Genomic DNA, 6,000 nt, shown 5'->3' with positions numbered 1-6,000 from the left:
GCACTCGACTTGGAGCTCTACTGCCGCATTTTTGCTGGCCGAACTGCACTTTCCTGTGGGTTGTGCGGCAACCCTTCTCATCCCACTTCTGCATGCTCCCAGGTCACCCCGGCGCCCACTCCGGGCCCTAACTTTTCTTTCATCCCTGACCAGGCCCCCAGTCAGCGTATCACCAGTTCTAGCTCCCGTGATGCCCGCGGTAGACGCTTGTTCTTTCTAAATGGTTCCATGATCTGCAATAATTTCAATTCCGCTGGCTGCTTTGCATCTTCCTGCAGGTTCCTTCATGTATGCACCTACTGCGCTCAAGCCCACGCTCGGCCAAGCTGCCCCAAGTGGCCGCCTAAGTTCGGAAACAGCTGACTGATCCGTTTTCTCTCCACCCCTGTCAACGTTCCTGAGCTTGCAAGCTGCCTCTCGCGCCACCCTGACCCTGCATTCGTATGTTATCTCCTTGATGGTCTATTGTTTGGTTTCTCCCCAGGTTTGGTGGTTCTGCCCGTCTCCTCGTTCCATGCCTCCAACCTTCTCTCCGCCGAATCGGAGCCTGATGTGGTTACTTCTCTTCTGGCCAAAGAAGTCTCGGAGGGTTTTATGATGGGCCCCTATTCTTACCCCCCATTTTCTACTTTCCGAATTAACCCTATTGGCGTTGCCACTCGAAAATATTCTGGTAAGAAGCGGCTCGTCATCGACTTATCAGCCCCACGTGGTTCTTCTGTGCCCTCAATAAACAGTCTCGTGCCCAGCTCGGAATTTTCCCTCTGCTATGCTCGGGTCGACGATGCCATATCACTGATTAAGCTCCTTGGCCGCGGCACTTGGCTGGCTAAAGCGGACGTGGTCTCCGCCTTCAAAATCATTCCCCTCCATCCTGACTTCTGGCACCTGTTTGGGGTGAAAGGGCGGGGACAGTTCTACTTCGCAGTTCGACTGACCTTCGGCAGTAAGAGCAGCCCCAAGATTTTTGACACACTCGCTGAGGCTCTTTCATGGATCCTCCTTAACGTCTATGATGTCCCGTATGTGGTACACCTCCTGGATGATTTCTTGGTCCTTGACTCGCCGTCCTCCCCTCCGGCCCGCTGCATCACTTCTCTCACTGCTGCTTTCCATCGCCTGGGCATTCCTTTGTCTTCTTTCTGGATTCAGTTTCTTTTCGTGCTTCACTCCCACACGACAAGCTGGCCCGCATTACTGAATTCCTCTCTGAATTTCATTCTCTTCGACGTGTCACCAAATGACAACTCCTCTCCCTTTTGTGGCATCTTAATTTCGCTATGAGTGTTGTCCCACAAGGTCGTTCCTTCATCTCTCATTTGCTGCACCTAGCCTCTTCAGCCTCTTCTCTCTCTCAGTTAATATCCCTGGACCAAGCCTGCGCTTCAGAGCTACAATTCTGGTTGCTCCTCCTCCGCAGATGGAATGGCATCTCTTTCTTTTACAATGACGCACTAGCTAACCCAGAGGACGTCGATTTGTTCGTCGACGCAGCCCCATCCGTGGGGTGTGGAGGTTTTTACAAGGGACACTGGTTCGCATCCTCCTGGCCTGATCAATTCACCCGTCTAGCGCTAGACTGTGGTGACTCCATTGCGCTCCGTGAACTCTTTCCACCTGTCATTGCTGCAGTTCTTTGGGGACATGAATGGACTGGCTGTGTTATCCTTCTCCATTCAGATAATGAATCAGTCGTTCATATTATTAATAAAGGACGCTCCAGTTCACTCAGTCTCATGCCATTCGTCCGCCGCCTCACTTGGCACTCAGTCGTCCATCAATTTCTATTAAAAGCTGTTTACATTCCTGGTCACATTAACCCTATTGCTGACTCTCTGTCTCGTTTCCAATTTCAGAAGTTCAAGCTATTGGCTCCACAGTCCGACCTGCATCCTACTCATGATCCAAACACACTCGTCTTTACTATTAAACACAGTAAAACAGACCAATTTCACAATTCTTCTCAAATATTTCTCTTTAAACTCCCTTCCCCTATAAGCCCCTATGAACCTCTTACACGCTACCTCCAGCTTAGATTATCCCAAGGTGCCTCCCATTCCGATCCATTGTTTACAACCGAATCGGTTCGGTCGCCACTCGCCACTGGTTTCAGTCCCACTTACGTCAAATCCTTTCACGTAGTAATCTTAACCCATCACATTTTTCCGCTCACTCTTTCAGGATCGGTGCTGCCTCTACAGCTTACCATCAAGGCCTTTCAGATCATACCATTCAGACACTCGGCCGATGGACCTCCCAAGCACATCATTTATACATCCGCACCCATATCCGTGATCTTTTTGAAGCTCACCAACATATCGCTTCCCTGTAACTTTTGGGGGCCTGGTTCTACACACGCTCAAAACCGCGCTGAACTCCATCCCAAATTCCTCTGAGTTCGCCCCCCCCCGTTCCAAACTATAGGGGGTGGACCATACTAGCAAATTGAAGTTATACTATAACAGAATTTTGGGAGTTGGGCCACGCCCACGCTCCTCCCCCCAGGCCTATTTATACCCTTCAACCTCACGTAATCTCCGTGACAATCAAGTCGCTCCCACCTCCTCCCCATCTCCTCCCTCTTCTAAAATTAATCTTCTAACGGGGGGGCCTGGTTCTACACACGCTCAAAACCGCGCTGAACTCCATCCCAAATTCCTCTGAGTTCGCCCCCCCGTTCCAAACTATAGGGTGTGGACCATACTAGCAAATAGGAAAGTGTGAGTGTGATTTTATATGTAAGTGTGTGATGCCGACTGATGGACTACCGCCAGTGCCCCTCCACAGTCTTTCTCCACTTCAGCATGTGTTCCTGCCTTTCATACAGTTTTTCAGTGTAAGCTCTGGGCCCACTGTGACCCTCAAAAAGATCGGATGTTTACAGAAAATGAGTAAACGAAAAAAACAAATGCTAAGTGGTACTAGGTCATTTTCAGCACAGCAGTGAAACTTGATTTTGTGTGTTTATCAGACTCAGAGATTTACTAATTCTATGTACTTCCATTCACATATTCATTCACCTTTAAATAAACATATATTCTGCTGTTGCATTAGTTTTCTCTTCCCCACACCTACACAGGTTTCTGAGTTGCTGTAGCAAACGGATATTTTTATTTGATTTGTTGTTATGTAGGCTGTGTTTGAAAATGTAGTGAAAACCCACTCCCTAGATAGCCTCGCCACCCCGTCCCCGGTTTTCCACCACTCAGATGTGGCAACCAGATTGGTGCAACTAGCAAGCCATGGCTAGACATCTCACCTCTCTCAGAATTTCTGGGAGTCTCCTGCATTTTAATATGGGATCCTTGATACACACAAACTGTATCTATCCCAGAAATTAACTGTTTTTCAGTGCAATGGGAAATTTTGCTTTTGCTACTCCCGTTGTAATAATTGTTGTTTTAATATATGAGCCTTAAGTTAGCATCTTATTCACCAGTTTCTAATTTAAATTTCCCATTCCCAAACAGCTCTAAATTTAACTTGTACATTTTCTGTGTTGTTAATTTACCGGTCATGGCATTAACACATTTTAGCACAAGTGTTTTATTTATATGTGCCTTTTTTTTGTTAGCCTGGGAGAGCTTGAATTCACTACCGCTTGGATCACCATGGCTCATTCAGGCATGTTTTTTCCTGTAGGAGCCTGTTTTTTCTACCTTTCTGGTTGAGGAAGAATATTTGGTTTTATTGCCTATGATGAGGTGGGGAGAACTCCCTCACGCTATCGCTGAACTTGCTTCACACAGACAGAAATCTAATACATGTTGGTGTTTGTGGACCTTAGTAAGTGGTTTGGGTGATGGAAAAGCAACAGGTAAATAGTTATTATTTATTATTATTACTGTTATGTTCCATGCATGTTTTCATAAGTGAATTGTATTATAACTCTAAAAACAAACTAAAAAATTATCTAAAAAATAATATCCGTAAAATCTAATGTTCTAAACTCAGGGTGGCATGGTGGTGCAACAGGTAGTGTTGCTGTCACACAGCTCCAGCATGGTGTGGTTGTGGGTTTGATCCCTGCTCTGGGTGACTTTCTGTGAGGAGTTCGTAGTGTTCTCCCCATGCCTGCACTGCTTTCCTCTGGGTGCTCCGATTTCCTCCCATGGTCCAACACACTTTGGTATGTGGATTGGCTACTCAAGTGTCCATAGTTGTGAGTGAATGTATGAGTGTGTGTCGCATATATATATTTACATGATTTCTAATATTACACAATGCTGCCCTGCTTAAAACTATGATGATGCTAAGGCAGAGATTAATTGTATGTAAACGCATGCCCTTATCATGTCATATTTTCAGACAAAGAGGACTAAACTTTAAGACAAAACAGAGAAATAATTTAGGCAGACAGTCACGATAAAACATGATCCTCCAAAAATCAGTTACACTCTCAGAACAAATGGTCAGTGTGATCAGTGTAAACAGTTTTGGGGAAAAAAAAAGACAAATATGCATGGCTTGCGTTTCTAGACCTTTACATGCTGAAAAAATATATATATAAAATAACACAATTTCTAAATTTTGTATACAATGTATTGGCGACTTACTTTAAATGTGTCTCTAGGTGTGAGTGAATGTGTATGTGTGTGTGTTTCTTTGCAAAGTATTGGTGCCCCCTCCAGGGTTTGTTCCTGCCTTGCGCCCAGTGATTCTGTCAAGGCTCTGGACCCACCGCGAACCTGAACTGGATAATCTGTTAAAGACAATGAATTAATTAATGTATATAGTGTGTATATGAATAACTCCAGCAGATGCTGTCACAAAAGCAGAGAAATGCATTGGAGTCTAATTTGCTAAGAGTTTTTTTGAGGTTGATTCTATGGCAAAAAAGCTAAATACCTAGAGGATAACAGTCTTTTTCTCATCATTATGAAATGCAGTGTGATCCTTTACCCCCTGACGTGAAGTAATGGTGGGTTACTGTGTTTTTAAATGCTCTCCAGCACAGAAAGTTTAGCTGTGCATTAAATTAATTCATACATTTTTCTCATTTATTTACTTACATTAGTCCTACGCTACAAAACCAGACTATCTGTCCCCAATATTGTGAGTGTAGTTAAAAAAAAAAATGAAAGTGACTTTTACCCAAGTGGGCTACAATGGCACTGTCAAGGAGAAGCATCCATTTGTTGCGCCATACCACCAGATGTCACCACAGCTTTAGTAAATGCTTTGTCTTGCTCCAGATTTCTGGAGGTGGTAATACCTCAAGACATAACACCTATACTGCATGTAGTATATTTGTGTAGTTCGGGGTTAAATTAGCTGTTCACATTAGATTGGTCTGTGTGTGATATTTGATGCCAGCCAGTGTGTAGAAAACCCTAGCGTGAGATAAAGACAAGAAAGTTTAACATGCCTCTGTATTTTGTTTCTTATGTTATACACTGCTGCACTTTCACATGGTGCCTACAAAGGGACATAACACTACAGTTTATGGTTATGAAGCTATATATCTGAATTATTTGCAACATAGTGAGCTGAAAGCTTACATGTGTATTAGCCTACCTCATGAGACAAGGGAAATGATGTAAAGGTAGCATCCCTTTTAACTTTTTAATGATTTGCAATTACCCCTCAATCTGCCAGTAAATAAAATACGGTGAAAGACCTGACTACATCACGCATTTCTGTACACTCTCAGAAGAAAAGGTACGGTAAAAGTACATTATTGATCACTAGAGGTACAAATATTGTAAAAGTACCTGGTTAAAAGGGACAACACTGGTTAAAGTCCAGTTGTGTTCCATAAAGGTACAATTACATTCTCTTCTCCAGGAGAAGGGAATATTTGAAATATTTAATTACAGAACTGTGTAAAATAAAACAATACAATATAGGTCCTGGAGATTAAATTGAGTGAAAGGTATTAATGCAACTTTAAAATCTACAGTTGTAATAAAAAAGGTACAAAAAAGTTCCCTAATAAATGGTACAAATTTGTGCCATTGAAGGTACCACCACAGTGATGCTTTTTCTGACAGTGTATAA

The 6,000-nt window shown here is 43.5% G+C and overlaps 1 pseudogene; it reads left to right on the top strand.

Annotated features, from left to right (window-relative positions):
* Window positions 1-338: 338 nt before the first annotated feature.
* Window positions 339-2,396, top strand: LOC136671347 (uncharacterized; annotated as a pseudogene).
* Window positions 2,397-6,000: the final 3,604 nt, after the last annotated feature.

This window comes from Hoplias malabaricus, chromosome 16 (assembly GCF_029633855.1).
Source record: "Hoplias malabaricus isolate fHopMal1 chromosome 16, fHopMal1.hap1, whole genome shotgun sequence".
Classification (NCBI taxonomy): domain Eukaryota; kingdom Metazoa; phylum Chordata; class Actinopteri; order Characiformes; family Erythrinidae; genus Hoplias; species Hoplias malabaricus.
The sequence above is the reverse complement of the archived record's forward strand: the minus strand, read 5'-3'. Positions and strand labels throughout refer to the sequence as shown.